The sequence below is a fragment of the Peromyscus maniculatus genome, chromosome 22 (assembly GCF_049852395.1).
Source record: "Peromyscus maniculatus bairdii isolate BWxNUB_F1_BW_parent chromosome 22, HU_Pman_BW_mat_3.1, whole genome shotgun sequence".
NCBI classification, from domain to species: Eukaryota; Metazoa; Chordata; class Mammalia; order Rodentia; family Cricetidae; genus Peromyscus; species Peromyscus maniculatus.
Genome location: NC_134873.1, coordinates 43717458 through 43732033, shown reverse-complemented (window position 1 = coordinate 43732033; position 14576 = coordinate 43717458). Strand labels below are relative to the sequence as shown.

Sequence of the window (14576 nt, the reverse complement as noted above, 5' to 3'; positions counted from 1 at the left end):
TGGCCAGTGGATTCCAGGGGTCTGCCTGTCTTCCTTCCCCAGTCCTAGGATTACAAGCATACATACCATACCTGGCTTTTTACGTGGGTGCTGAGGATCCAAACTCAGGTCCTCCTGCTTGTGTACACTTGACCAAGTGAATCATCTTCCCAGCCTTGTTGTTGTTTTCTCCTTGAAACAAAGTCTCAATCCAAATCCTGCCTCCATATCCCCCAAGTTTTGAGGTCACAGGCCCATGCACCATGTCCTGCTTCTACTGCACCCAGTTGTGACTGAATTCTACGCCATAATAAATGACAGTGATTAGTCTGACTAAAAGCCCAGCCCCGTGTGTTGTCTTACAGAATTACTAAACCTGGAGGTGGTATCAGGGATCTCTCCCACAAAAAAGAAACTAGGAGTCTGTTGCTAGGAGACCATGTTCTAAAAGACAGCTAAAAGTTTTCAAGGCAGAAGAGAAATACTATCAGAATCTGAACAATAAATAATGAAAGAACAAGTCGGACTCAGTGACGTACTCCAGCAGAAGTGGAAGGATCAGAAGTTCAAGGTCATTCTTGACTCCATAGGGAATTCCAGGCCAGTGTGGGCTACATGAGACTCTATCTCAAAAAAAAATATAATATAAAAACAATATGAAGAGTTGGGAGCTGAAGAGATGGTTCAGAGGTTAAGAGCACTCACTGGCTGCTCTTCCAGAAGACTCTGGTTCAATTCCTAGCACCCACATAGCAGCTCACAACCATTTTTAACCTCAGTTCCAGGGAATTCAATGCCCTCTTCTGACCTCCAAGGGCACCAGACATGCACACAGTATACAAATATACATACAGGCAAAACATCCATACACATAAAATAATAAATTAAAAAAAATAATAAAGAGCAAATATATGGTAAGTATAATAGGCTTTCTCCTGAACTTTCAAAATTATTTTCCATGCCAGGTATGGTGGCTCACACCTTTAATCCCAGCACTTAGAAGGCAGATAGGGGATCTCTGTGAGTTCGAAGCCAGCCTGGACCACCAAGAGAATTCCAGGACAGCCAAGGCTATTACACAGAGAAACTCTGCATGGAAAAACTATATAGTCTTTTTTGTGTTTATATATATATATGTGTGTGTGTGTGTGTGTGTGTGTGTGTGTGTGTGTGTGTGTGTGTATATATATAAAAATTCATTCCATAGTTATATGCAAAATTATAATCTTTCATGGGCTTTCTAATTTGTAGTATCATAAGACAATGGCAATATATACAGGTTAGTAAGGGAACTATATGGTGATAAGTAAAACAATGATTCTAAAAGGTAGGTATACTCTCTTCTCTAGAGCAATGTGGGGTGACGACAAACACAAAATGAGACAACTTAGAAAGAAGGTGTGGTGGCTCACACCTACGATAATAGCGGAGGCCATGAGGCAAGGCTAGGAGGTGGAGGCAGAAAGATCAACAGGAATTTGAGGTCAGCCTGGACTAGCTCTCACAGTGAGAGACCCTATCTCAAAGAGCCAAAGAAGTGGAGAGTGGCCCCATGAGCCACCCCCTTCCTGGAAATCTTGGCTGTTAATGGCTGCCAGAGGAGGAGGAAGGGGCATTTTCTTCAGTGGCTACACTGGGAAGTGCCCACAATCCCGTCAATAACCCCTCCTCCATGCACCTGTAAGCAACCCAAATGAAAACTCACTGGGCCACCAAACTGTTATCAGCAAAGAAAGTACAAGGGAAAGGAGGGAAGAGGAAGGGCATCAGCAGGAGGAGGAGACAAGGCAGGATAATGGTGGATAAAATGATAAAAATTCATGGACATGGATGAAAATGTTGTAATGGAATTCATTATTATGTATAACTTAATGTGGACTAATAAAAACCATTAAAGATAAGTAAGCCAGGCATGAGGACTAAGAACTAAGATCCCAGCACTCAGGGCCAGCCTGGCCTACATAGCAAGTTCCAGGCCAGTTAAGGCTATAGTGCAAGACTCTACCTCACCAAATGAGCAAAAACGAATAATAATAAAGAAATGGTATAACTTTTGTGTGAAAGAAGCACACTAAAGCTCCTTACACTTCAGGAGACCAACAGAATTTGAGAACAAGGTCCAGCTGGAGAACTCCATGTGTAATACATGTGGGGAGAAGAAACGTAAAATGACAACCGTGTGAAGGAAGGCCAAGGGAGGAAACACCCAGCCAGGCACACTTGACTTTCCAACCTCTCTAACAAACCCCACACACGGCCCAACCACCTCAGACAGACATGCTAGCTCCTGCATAAAAAGCTACTATTCCCAGAAGAAAAACACGTCACGTCGATTTTTTTCAACCTTCCACCCTTGCAGCCTTTCTCTTCCAGTACTTCACAATACTCAAAGTTGAATTAGCAATATATCGGACATTTTTCAGTCTTCCTTCTCCTCACCTTGTGCCTCATTTTACAATGATCTGTAAATTTTCTATCCATCATCTTTAAGATTTTCACTTTTGTATGGGGACATGTGTTGTGTCTATACACGTGAATGCAGGTGTCTGTGGACTCAGGGAGTTGGATCCCCCTGAAGCGCAAGTTACAGGTGGTTGTAAATGCTAGCCATGGGTACTGGGGATCAAATATGGGTCCTCCGCAAGAGCATTCCATGTTCTTGCCCGGAGGTGTACTCAGGAGGCAGAGGCAGGCGGATCTCTGTGAGTTCAAGGCCAGCCAGGTCTACAAAGCAAGTTCCAGAACAGGCTCCAAAGCTACGCAGAGAAACCCTGTCTGGAGGGCAGGGGGAGCATTCCATGTTCTTAGCCATTGGGCCAAATTGCTCCAGTCTTTACTCACCATTTTTAAACACTGAGGCCTTGAACACTCAAATTTTATTAACTTACCACTACACAGCTTCAACAACATATTTATTCTTTTTTTTTTTTTTTTTTTTTTGGTTTTTCGAGACAGGGTTTCTCTGTGTAGCTTTGTGCCTTTCCTGGAGCTCACTTGGTAGCCCAGGCTGGCCTCGAACTCACAGAGATCCGCCTGGCTCTGCCTCCCGAGTGCTGGGATTAAAGGCGTGCGCCACCAACGCCCGGCTCAACATATTTATTCTTATTCATGACTATACATTGTATTATCAAATTTTTGTTAAAGGAATATACATTTATCTCACAATTTCTATGTGTCATGGTTCCAAGCAGATGAAGTGGCCCTCTTAGAATCAGACCACGCTGTGAAAACCAAGTGTCACTGCAGAGTATGAACTCGGCTGAGCTGTGCGGTCCTCACTCCAAGGTCCTTCCCTGTCGTCTTTGCTGGACCTCAGCTGACACTCGCTCAACTCGTAAGGCCGCTTGCCACCTGTCCTCTTTCACACAGAGACCATAGCATGGCTGCTGGGCTTCTCTTGCTTGTTTTTTTGAGACAAGGTCTCACAACACAGTCCAGTACGGCCTAAAACTTACTATCTAACCCATGTGGACTCCAAGCTCCTGGCAAATCGGCCTCAGCCTCTCCGGTGTTAACCCACACCTTCTAGGATAAAAATTATTTCTCTATTTTACCCATTGCTTTTTACATAAAGACACAAAATACACAGTAGGGAAAACTTCATAGCATGCTCATGTATTTCACTGGAGTCAAGCTGGTGGCTCACACTGACTGTTGGTTTGGAGACCAAGCTGGGATGCATGGCAAATGCCAGGCCCAGCAGGATTACAAAAAAGACCCTATCTCAAAACCAAATCAAAAGCGAAGAAGGAAGAAAGGGAGCAGAAAGTACTAACAGCGCCCACAGGAACAGTGTTATTTGAAATTGAGTATCAATAAACCAGCTACTGCATAATTCAAACATCAGTGAGTTAGACTCCAGATGGAGGCCTGAGGATGTGGCTCGTCTGGCACATTGCCTGCCTGGCATACAGGAAGCCCTGGATTTCATTCCTAGCACTGCATGAGTCCAGGTACCACATAAACCTGTCGTGGTGGTGCCCACCTGAAATCCCAGCAGCACTCAGGAGGATCAGGAGTTCAAGGTCATCCTCAAACATACAGCCAGTTCGAGGCAGCCTAATCTACATGAGATCCTATCTCAAAATCTAAATGAATAAAATCACTTAATATCCCCATTTCTCACTCCTTCCCCCTCCCCAAAAACCCTCTCCCAAGGATCTCAAGCCCAGATGCCTCAAATTCATTATGAAGCAGAGAATAACTCTGACCCCTTGATTCTCCTATCTCCACCTCTTAAGCCCATACAAGATTATACCAACAACTCAGTTCATGCCATGAAACCATGCAGTGCTGGGGATAGAACCAATTCATTCTTGTTAGGCAAGCAATCTTCGGACAGAGCTACATCGCCAGCCCACAATTTATAATCTCTTAATGGTTTGAAAAATATTTCATAGGATTCCCAAAACCTAGAAAGAAGAAAAGTTAAAGACTGATCAATTTAATTCCATTAACATTAAATATATATGTGTAGATGTGCAGGGCTAGATAGAGAGATGGCTCAGCAGTTAAGAGCACTTCCTGCTCATGCAGAGGAACCACAGTTCAGTTCCCAACACCTAGGTCAGATGGCTCACAACCACCTCTAACTCCAGTTCCAAGAGGTCCTCTGTGGGCACCTGCACACACATGATACACACTCATACAGACACACACAAATAAAAGTAAATCTTGAAGTACTTATGTATGAGGGTGCACACTTGAGTACATGCCCAGGACAGGGGCCAATAAGATGGGTCAGTGTAGGTAAATGCCTTTGCCAAATAAGCCTGACCTCAGTCTGATCTTTTCCAAAACCCTCAGGAGGAGAGAACCAACTCACAAAAGCTGTCCTCTGCGCACAAACCCCAAATGAAGGTCAGATATCATCTGACTTTCTTTTTATAATACACACCAAACACACACAAAAAATCTGTACAGAAAAGAAAAATCTCCACAAATTCATTCAAAACAAAAAACAGGAAAATAGATCTGTAATATAACAAATTACCTTTATATATAAAAACACTCAGAAATTGACATGAAGGAAATCCCAACACTAGGGAGGTAGGGAGGTAGATGTCTTTAAAAAGACAGACAGACCAGGATATAGGAACTGGAGAGAGAACACAGTGGTTAAGAATATTTTGTTCTATACGGACCAATGGAATTGAATTGAAGACCTTGACATTAATCCACGCACATATGAACACCTGATTTTTGACAAAGGAGCCAAAACTATACAATGGAAAAAAGAAAGTATCTTCAACAGATGGTGCTGGCATGACTGGTTGTCAATATGTAAAAGATTACAAAGAGATCCATATCTGTCACCATGCACAAAACTCAAGTCCAAGTGGATCAAAGACCTCAACATACATCCAGTTACACTGAACTTGATAGAAGAGAAAGTAGGAAGTACTCTTGAACGCATTGGCACAGGAGGCCACTTCCTAAATATAACACCAGTAGCACAGACACTGGGAACAACAATTAATAAATGAGATGTTTTGAAACTGAGACGCTTTTGTAGGGCAAAAGACACAGTCAATAAGACAAAACTACAGCCTACAGAATGGGAAAAGACCCTCACCAACCCCACATCTGACAGAGCACTGATCTCCAAAGTATATAAAGAACTCAAGAAACTAGACATCAAAATACTGAACAGTCCAATTAAAAAATGGGCTAAAGAGCTAAACAGAATTCTCAAAAGAAGAATCTCAAATGGCTGAAAGACATTTAAAGAAATGCTCAACATCCTTAGTGTGGGAGCCCGTTCTGGGGTTCCTCGTGGCTTTACCCAGCAGGTCCGAATAGAGGATGATCAGGACCACGGGCCTGAGTGCAGGTGTCTGAGATGGCCTGCACTTGGCTGTGCTGGGGGAGGAGGTCTTTTGCTCCACCCCTTGGCGTCTCTATAAAAACCCTGGACCAGAGACAGTCGGGGGCCCGTTGGAATAGGTTCCAGGCCCTCTCGAGGCTATCCTTTATTTTCTATCTGTTTATCTCCGCAAGATTCTCCGCTATAAATCCTTCTATCTAATATTTCCTGCTGCTCACACTCAAGAAAACTCTGGGAAGCTGTGGGGGTGGTGGGTAAACGCCCCACACCTTAGTCATCAGAGAAATGCAAATCAAAACGACTCTGAGATACCACCTCATACCTGTCAGAATGGCTATGACCAAAAACACTAATGACAGTCTATGTTGGAGAGGATGCAGAGCAAAGGAAACACTCCTCCACTGTTGGTGGGAGTGCAAACTTGTACAACCACTGTGGAAATCAGTATGGCGGTTTCTCAGAAAATTGGGAATTGATCTACCTCAATACCCAGCCATACCACTCTTGGGCATATACCCAAGGAATGCTCAATCATACCACAAAGATACATGCTCAACTATGTTCATAGCAGCACTATTCACAATAGCCAGAACCTGGAAACAACCTAGATCCCTGTAATTGAAGAATGGATTAAGAAAATGTGGTACATATACACAATGGAGTACTACTCAGCAGAGAAAAACAATGACAGCAGGAAATTTGCAGGCAAATGGATGGAACTAGGAAATATCATCCTGAGTGAGGAAACCCAGACCCAGAAGGACAACCATGGTATGTACTCACTCATAAGTGGATACTAGATATAAAGTAAAGGACAATCAGACTGCAACCCACAGAACCAGGGAGGCTACATAGCAGGGGGAACCCTAGGATGACTGTGGCTTATAAGAAGTTTTTACTCAATCACTGGGCAAGCCTCAGTGAAACATTTCACTATTAGGATAAAAATTTGTACTGTATCAAGCTGATGATAGAAAATAATAATAATAACAAACAAACAAAAAAGAATATTTTGTTCTTCCAGGACCCAAGTTTGGGCTAGGCAGCTCACTGCTCCAGCTTTGGGATATCTAACACCCTCTTCTAGACTCTGCAGGTACCTGCACCACATGGCATACACACAGAGAGACAAACACATACATATAAATAAAAACTAAAATTTTAAAGATCAGGAATAACATAGAAAAAGACTAAAGATAAAATCTGAATAGCAAAGTTTACTGGCAAAAAATACAAATATTGTATTTTTGTAAGTTGAAGAACATCTACAATCTCAGCTACTCAGGACACTGATGCAGGACCAGCCTGGGCTACACAATAAGTTCAAGTCCAGCCTGGACAACTTAGTGAGACTGTCTCAAAACTTAAAATGAGGGTCAGAGGCATGACACTATGGGTGCACATGAATGTAGCACCTGGCTAGCAAACACAAGGCCCTAAATTCAATCCCCAGTTTGAATATAACAATAAATAGTCAGCTGGGTGGTGGTGGTGGTGGTGGTGGTGGTGGTGGTGGTGGTGGTGGTGGTGGTGGTGGTGGTGGTGGTGGTGCATGCCTTTAATCCCAGGATTTAGGAGGCAGAGGCAGGCTCTGTGAATTCAAGGCCAGCCTGGTCTACAGAGTTCCAGGACAGGCTCCAAAGCTACACAGAGAAACCCTATTTAAAAAAAAAAATGTAATAATAGTCAATAAACATGGGAAATTACTTTAATTCTGTATTATCCAATAATAGCCATATACCGATATTTTTGTTTGTTTGGTTTTGTTTTGTTTTGGAGACAGGGTTTCTCTGTGTAGCTTTGGAGCCTGTCCTGGAACTCACTCTGTAGCCCAGGCTGGCCTTGAACTCTGGAGATCCGCCTACCTCTGCCTCTGCCTTTCGAGTGCTGGGATTAAAGGCATGTGCCACCACCGCCTGGCCCACATACTGATTTTTAGCAGTAATTAAGATTAAATAAAATGTTAAATGCAGTTTGTAATCACAGTGGCCATTTTAGGTGTTCAAAGGCCATGGAATATTTTTAGCACACGACAACACAGATACCATTATAATTCTGACATAAGTGTATCCCCAAAAGGCTCAAGTGTTGAAGACTTGGCTCCTAATGAGTCAGTGTTCAGGTGGGGGGATTCAAGGAAGTGAATGGATCATGAAGGCATGGTTTCATCAAAGGGCAAATTCACTGATGGATCTGCAATCTGATAGATTTATTATGCAGCGGAAATGTTAAAGAGGTAGGGCCTGGTTACAGAGTTTCTCTATGTAGCCTTGGCTGTCCTAGAACTCTCTCTGTAGACCAGGCTGGCCTCTAGCTCACAGAGATCCACCTGCCTCTGCCTCCCATCACCCGGCAAGGTCGGGCCTAGTTTTAAAAAGTATGTCGTAAGCCGGGAGTGGTGGTACATTCCTTTAACCCCAGCACTAGAAGGCAGAGAAAGACAGATCTCGGAGCTCAAGTTCAAGACCAGTCTAGTCTACAGAGCAAGTTCCAGGACAGCCAGTGGTATGTAGAGAGACCCTGTCTCAGATAGATAGGGTGGGTGGGTGGATGGGTGGGTAGGTCCAATAAAGTAGGTCCTTGGGCATAGGGCACATGCACTACGTTGTCCCAGTTTGTCTCTGTGTCTGTGCACTGGCTTGCTAGCACTTGCACACTCTTTCCAACCCTGCCATCATGAGACTTTGTCTCAAAAAAAGGAAGGTGGCAGCAATTTAGTTATTACCATGAGAAGATATCCATGATATTCATAAAGAAATTATAGAACTTTATGTAATATACACCCTCCACCTGCTTGTATGTTTAGCAAAATGTCAATCTTAGCTAACTTGAGTAGCATTTTTTAAAACATTTATTTTATTTTATATGTATGAGTGTTTTGCCTGCATGTATGTGTGTCTGGTGTCCAGGGTCAGCAGAAAGCATTGGACCCCCTAGAACTGGAGTTATATAGATGGTTGTGAGCCACCATGTGGGTGCTGGGAACTGAACCTCGGTCCTCTGCAAGAGAAACAAGTGCTCTTACACTGAGTCATCTCTCCAGCTCCAAACTGAGCATCTCTAGTATTTTAGTATGCACACTTTTCAGTAAACTAGACTCATCTGAAATTACTTACTTACTTCTGTTTTTTTATTTAAATAAAGAGTTTATATAAATTTTATAGCATTGTTTTTTTCTTTTATTTCTGAGGGAGTTTCATGTAGCCTAGGCCATCCTCAAACTTTACATAGTTGAACCTGGCCTTGAATTTCTGATCCTGCTGAGAGTTTGGGTTATAGACATGAGGCACCATGGGGGCTTCTATATTTGATTTAAAGGGTGTAATTAATACTCTTTAAGTCATATTTTAAAAGTTTTTAAGTTTAGTATATTCAGTAACCTGGAACAAAGCACAACCATCTGTAACTGCAGTTCCAGAGGACCAGACACCCTCTTCTAATCCCAGGTGTGCATGTGGTGCACAGACATGCAGACAGGATATACATACACATGAAATAAATTTACAAAATTTTGAATTCAGGTGTGCATGGTGGCCCCATACAAATAATACTAGTACTTGGAAAGTGGAGATGGGGGAGGCCTGGGCAAGCTGGCCAGATACACATGTAGACCAACTGGCAAGCTTCCAGTTTAGTGGGAGACCATGTCTCAGTAAATAAAGGGGAGAGCAACTGAGAAAAGCAACTGACAGTAGCATCCTCTGGCCTCCACATGCACATCTAGATACACACAGACAGACATCCCTCCCCCAAAACGGCAGCAGAAAAGTAAAATAATTTTTTTTTTAAATGGGGAGGAGATACTCTGTAAAGGTGCATTCGGGTACAAGTGCTCTTAAACACTGAGCCATTTCCCCAGCCTACTATTTCTCTGTGTTGTTTTGGAGCCTTTCCTGGAACTCGTTTTGTAGCCCAGGCTGGCCTCGAACTCACAGAGATCCGCCTGGCTCTGCCTCCCGAGTGCTGGGATTAAAGGCGTGCGCCAATACCACCCTGGCGTCTAATCTCGGTCTTTTAAACACTATTTTTCATATAGATATCTGGGGCACAAAATAAGTAAATGTTCTAATTTATTATTTCAGAAAATAAAACAGATGCAAAATTATTCTTCCTGGTTGTCACAATTTCCCAATCATTAAACTATTTAACCCAAAAGATAATTCACAAGGTACTGTACAGATTGAATCAGACATGGTAGTATGTGCTTATGATCCCAACCCTGGAGAGGCTGAGGTAAGAGATCACCTCAAGTTTAAGGCCAGCCTGGATTATACAGTGGGCTCTTAATTAGGCAGAGCTACAAAGAGTCCATCTCAAAAACCAAACAAATGCCCGGTGGCGGCAGCGGCGGCAGCAGCACATGCCTTTATTCCCAGCACTCGGGAGGCAGAGCCAGGCGGGGATCTCTGTGAGTTTGAGGTCAGCCTGGTCTACAGAGTGAGTTCCAGGAAAGGCACAAAGCTACACAGAGAAACCCTGTCTCGAAAAACCAAAAAAAAAAAAAAAAAAAAAAAAAAAAAAAAAAAAGGTTAACAAAAAGATATAAAGATTGCTGAGATTCCCGAAATCTTACTGCTTCCAATGCTAAGGCCTGCCTGGGCTACAAAGTGAAACCTGATCTCAAAAAACTAAAGCCTAATAAGTAAGTAAAATTAATTCACCTAACTAATTTTGGGATTTGCATACTTTTAACTAAAATAGCATCTTCTCTTTCATTAACAGGAAGCAGTCAATGAGGTGTCCCTGAAGTAGAAAGTAAAACTTCTGTGGAAGAGAAACTCCTCACCACCAAAATATTATTTCTAGAGATGTTTGTTAGGGGAAACTACCAATACTGTCACAAAGACAAATTCTAAGTGGGCGGGAAGAGCACCTGCCTAGTATGCATGATGCCCAGGTTCTATCCTGAGCATCCCATAAAAGTGGGCAAGGTGGTGCCTGCCTATAAACCCAGCACACAAGGAGCAGAGGCAGGAGGATTGCTGCAAATCGGAGACAACCATTAATGTGAGATTCTAGCCCAAAGTAAGCTAATAAATGTATATAGGGGAAGCATTCAACAACAACGACAAAAATGCAGATTGAATAAACCATATAATTCAGATTTGGGGAAACAAGACTAGGCAGGAGTAAAGGAGTGAACTGAGTTCTTTTTTTCTTCTTCATACTTTCCAATTTTCTCCATGATGAACATTACTTTTGAGTTCTGAAAGTCTCATTTAAAAACAGAAACCAGGATCCGGGCAATGTGGTGCAATCCCAGCACTTGGGAGGCAGACTCAGGGAATCTCTGAGTTCAAGGCCAGCCTGGTCTGTCTGCTAAAGGAAACAGTTATTTACAGTGATCTACAGTGTTATACGGTGGGCTCAAGGACTGCCAGGACTAGACAGAGAAACCCTGTCTCTGAAAACCAGAAAATAGATTAATAACTAAACCAAGACCAGCGAAGTTGCTCAGTGAGTAAAAGTGCTGGGCAGCAAGACTGAGAACCTGCAAACTCCCACAAGTTGTCCTCTCACTTCTGCATGTGCTCCATGGCCATCTGCACATGCCCCGCCCCTAAGACAGACAGACAGACAGACACACACACACACACACACACACACACACACACACACACACACACACTTGTTTAAAGGAGAAAATAACACCTTATAACCTGTAAGGCTTCACTTACTAAGACCCAACTTGTTGTCCATTTATAAAAGAGGTTGAAATGCTACTAATGTTTAATGTCCTGTTATTTTTTTTACACTTGCAATGATGGAATTTCAATTTCTCCTTAAAGTAACGTTTCTTCGTAAATACACGTTTTTAACTTTTTTTTTCAAAACAAGACTTCACACTAACACTCATTCTGAAATGATTTCTAAATTCCGTATAACAAAATTGTGGGCGGGGGCGGGGTGTGTGTGCCCACTAAACACAATTTCGTCGGTCCACCTTCACTTTGGCTAAAGAAAAGTGGAGGCCCGGTAAACTACACGTCCCACCCATGCATTGCTGCCTTATTCAGAGTAGGTCTCTACGGAAACAGAAAACAAAAAAAAAAAAATTCTCCAAGTCCCACCTGTTACTTCGTTTCTAAACACCTCCTGCACTTTCAGCTCGGACGGCAAACACAAAAGCCTCGTGACCTGCCGTTGGCTCCCAGAGCCCGGGGCTGGATGCACGCACAGGGCAACCGCCAAGACGGTAAGGAGCGGGGGGGGGGGGGGGGGGGGGGGGGGGGGGGCGGGCGGGGGCTCCTAGCGGGGGGGGGCGGGGGCTCCTTACCGTCTTGGCGGTTGCCCTGTGCGTGCATCCAGCCCCGGGCTCTGGGAGCCACGAGGCTTTTGTGTTTGCCTTCCGAGCTGAAAGTGCAGGAGGTGTTTAGAAACTAAGTAACAGGTGGGACTTGGAGAATTTTTTTGTTTTGTTTTCTGTTTCCGTAGAGACCTACTCTGAATAAGGCAGCAATGCATGGGTGGGACGTGTAGTTTACCGGGCCTCCACTTTTCTTTAGCCAAAGTGAAGGTGGACCGACGAAATTGTGTTTAGTGGGCACACACACCCCGCCCCCGCCCACAATTTTGTTATACGGAATTTAGAAATCATTTCAGAATGAGTGTTAGTGTGAAGTCTTGTTTTGAAAAAAAAAGTTAAAAACGTGTATTTACGAAGAAACGTTACTTTAAGGAGAAATTGAAATTCCATCATTGCAAGTGTAAAAAAAATAACAGGACATTAAACATTAGTAGCATTTCAACCTCTTTTATAAATGGACAACAAGTTGGGTCTTAGTAAGTGAAGCCTTACAGGTTATAAGGTGTTATTTTCTCCTTTAAACAAGTGTGTGTGTGTGTGTGTGTGTGTGTGTGTGTGTGTGTGTGTCTGTCTGTCTGTCTGTCTTAGGGGCGGGGCATGTGCAGATGGCCATGGAGCACATGCAGAAGTGAGAGGACAACTTGTGGGAGTTTGCAGGTTCTCAGTCTTGCTGCCCAGCACTTTTACTCACTGAGCAACTTCGCTGGTCTTGGTTTAGTTATTAATCTATTTTCTGGTTTTCAGAGACAGGGTTTCTCTGTCTAGTCCTGGCAGTCCTTGAGCCCACCGTATAACACTGTAGATCACTGTAAATAACTGTTTCCTTTAGCAGACAGACCAGGCTGGCCTTGAACTCAGAGATTCCCTGAGTCTGCCTCCCAAGTGCTGGGATTGCACCACATTGCCCGGATCCTGGTTTCTGTTTTTAAATGAGACTTTCAGAACTCAAAAGTAATGTTCATCATGGAGAAAATTGGAAAGTATGAAGAAGAAAAAAAGAACTCAGTTCACTCCTTTACTACTGCCTAGTCTTGTTTCCCCAAATCTGAATTATATGGTTTATTCAATCTGCATTTTTGTCGTTGTTGTTGAATGCTTCCCCTATATACATTTATTAGCTTACTTTGGGCTAGAATCTCACATTAATGGTTGTCTCCGATTTGCAGCAATCCTCCTGCCTCTGCTCCTTGTGTGCTGGGTTTATAGGCAGGCACCACCTTGCCCACTTTTATGGGATGCTCAGGATAGAACCTGGGCATCATGCATACTAGGCAGGTGCTCTTCCCGCCCACTTAGAATTTGTCTTTGTGACAGTATTGGTAGTTTCCCCTAACAAACATCTCTAGAAATAATATTTTGGTGGTGAGGAGTTTCTCTTCCACAGAAGTTTTACTTTCTACTTCAGGGACACCTCATTGACTGCTTCCTGTTAATGAAAGAGAAGATGCTATTTTAGTTAAAAGTATGCAAATCCCAAAATTAGTTAGGTGAATTAATTTTACTTACTTATTAGGCTTTAGTTTTTTGAGATCAGGTTTCACTTTGTAGCCCAGGCAGGCCTTAGCATTGGAAGCAGTAAGATTTCGGGAATCTCAGCAATCTTTATATCTTTTTGTTAACCTTTTTTTTTTTTTTTTTTTTTTTTTTTTTTTTTTTTGGTTTTTCGAGACAGGGTTTCTCTGTGTAGCTTTGTGCCTTTCCTGGAACTCACTCTGTAGACCAGGCTGACCTCAAACTCACAGAGATCCCCGCCTGGCTCTGCCTCCCGAGTGCTGGGAATAAAGGCATGTGCTGCTGCCGCCGCTGCCGCCACCGGGCATTTGTTTGGTTTTTGAGATGGACTCTTTGTAGCTCTGCCTAATTAAGAGCCCACTGTATAATCCAGGCTGGCCTTAAACTTGAGGTGATCTCTTACCTCAGCCTCTCCAGGGTTGGGATCATAAGCACATACTACCATGTCTGATTCAATCTGTACAGTACCTTGTGAATTATCTTTTGGGTTAAATAGTTTAATGATTGGGAAATTGTGACAACCAGGAAGAATAATTTTGCATCTGTTTTATTTTCTGAAATAATAAATTAGAACATTTACTTATTTTGTGCCCCAGATATCTATATGAAAAATAGTGTTTAAAAGACCGAGATTAGACGCCAGGGTGGTATTGGCGCACGCCTTTAATCCCAGCACTCGGGAGGCAGAGCCAGGCGGATCTCTGTGAGTTCGAGGCCAGCCTGGGCTACAAAACGAGTTCCAGGAAAGGCTCCAAAACAACACAGAGAAATAGTAGGCTGGGGAAATGGCTCAGTGTTTAAGAGCACTTGTACCCGAATGCACCTTTACAGAGTATCTCCTCCCCATTTAAAAAAAAAATTATTTTACTTTTCTGCTGCCGTTTTGGGGGAGGGATGTCTGTCTGTGTGTATCTAGATGTGCATGTGGAGGCCAGAGGATGCTACTGTCAG

The 14576-nt window shown here is 43.1% G+C and overlaps 1 pseudogene across 1 annotated transcript in view; it reads right to left on the bottom strand.

Moving 5' to 3' along the window:
- The window catches only part of LOC143270256 (protein Red pseudogene), a 34672-nt pseudogene extending 22647 nt beyond the window's left edge, over positions 1 to 12025 (bottom strand). The window contains exon 1 of the transcript XR_013047381.1: positions 11878 to 12025. The product of XR_013047381.1 is annotated as a protein Red pseudogene (transcript). The remainder of the gene's footprint in view (positions 1 to 11877) is intronic.
- Positions 12026 to 14576: the final 2551 nt, after the last annotated feature.